Source organism: Neomonachus schauinslandi, chromosome 4 (assembly GCF_002201575.2).
Source record: "Neomonachus schauinslandi chromosome 4, ASM220157v2, whole genome shotgun sequence".
NCBI lineage: Eukaryota > Metazoa > Chordata > Mammalia > Carnivora > Phocidae > Neomonachus > Neomonachus schauinslandi.
The window spans coordinates 147,319,794-147,321,470 of record NC_058406.1 but is presented as its reverse complement, the minus strand read 5'-3'; positions in this window follow the sequence as shown (position 1 = coordinate 147,321,470).

The window sequence follows — 1,677 nt, the reverse complement described above, 5'->3', positions numbered from 1 at the left end:
TTAAATAATTATTTGATTTTTTGTATGTTTTATAATGTACCTAATATATTAGTTATATAATAATACATGTGTGTATATATATGCATACTATATATTATATATACTATTGTGTATGTAATTAATATATATTATATACAATAATTTTTATCTAACCCTTACGTGGCACTTACCATGTACCAGGCACTATGCTTTACAAATATTAACTCATTTAATTTTCATAATGATACTGTGAGGTAGCTGCTTTCATTACAGTCCTTTTGGCTTCTAACTCCATGCATTTTAGGATAAGCTAAATAAGTATATTGGGAGGGGAGAGTGGACAAACATTTTTACTGATGGCTGAGTGACCAAAAATGTTTGGCAACAATTGCTGTAGACTAGTCATAGCAACTCCTAATCTCAAAATTTAAAGGGATTTTGGGTGATCAAACCCACCTTTTTTTTCCACTGACAAAATGTTGCTTTGCATGTAGAGAGGGAGGAGGCTGAATGAAGGTGCCGGTAGAGTGATGGTTGAAACCAGTGTCCTGGGGACATTTGTACTTGTCTACAGAGACAACTATAGCTAACACATGTGAAGATTTGTGCAATGGTGATACTGTAAGTTTCCCCATTTAAAAAAAGTTCATCCTTGCTAGTTTTGTTCTAGTTACTAATTTTTTTACAAAAAGATTTGTTTCTGAGACATTGAAATAGGGGAGGATGGGAGCCAAAGACCTGGAGGAGATAGAATCCCAAAGAGAAAGAATGCGGATCAGAAGCAAGATCTGCTCATGCTCCCTTGGTGGGTGCTCATTACGTGCAGCTTGGGTGCTGGCGGCTCTAATTCAAGAACTATCAAACAAAGGTTAAATATCCTTGAAATAATAGACCAATGGGAAAGATAAAATTTACCCAAATCTACTTTCCACCTACACCCTTTTCGTGTGGAGTTTGCCATCCCCTTCCCCCATTCCTTGGCCATCTCCGACAACTTGCCATCTCTCCACGTACCCACCAGCGCGCTTAGCAAACAATTGCTGCGGTATGAGGAAGGGCAGGTTTAACCTTATATACTATTATTACCGTTTCCAAGTATGTGAACTAGGTAGATGAGGTTTTGCTGCGTCAGAGAAAAGTTCTGGTAAGACCAGAGTTCTAAGGCAGGCAATAAAGGCATGCACTTAAAGGGCTGTGCAGAGTCCGCAGGGTGTATGTGTTGCAACCGCAGCTCTTTCGGTTTCAAGAGGTAGGGGTTTCAGGGAAAGCGAATGAAAGGTGTGACGGGCAGGAACGCTGCGCTAACTGGGAGTAGCAAACAGACGTCTGCCCGGACGCCTTTGGGCATCTAACATCCAAAAAGCCTTTCTTTCCCGTCCGCAGAAAAGTTCTTGAGTTCCCTGGAGATGCCGGTTCGGTGGCAGGGGAAAGGCAACCCAACGTTCCTTCCACTCTTCCTAAAAACCTCGTACTGAGATGAACAATCCTTTCCAAAGGATTGCCAAGAGCCAGAAAACCAGGTAAGGCGGCCCACCTGCACCCAAGATTGCCGCGTGCGCGTCCGCACAGCGAGCGGAGAAACCAACCCTCCGTCCCGGCTGCCTAGGTGGGTGTGGCCTTCGCTGAGGCCCCTCCCCCTCGAGCACGTCGCGCGGGGCCGCCCGGGCGGGGCGAGGGAACGGGCAAGAAAGGGCGGGG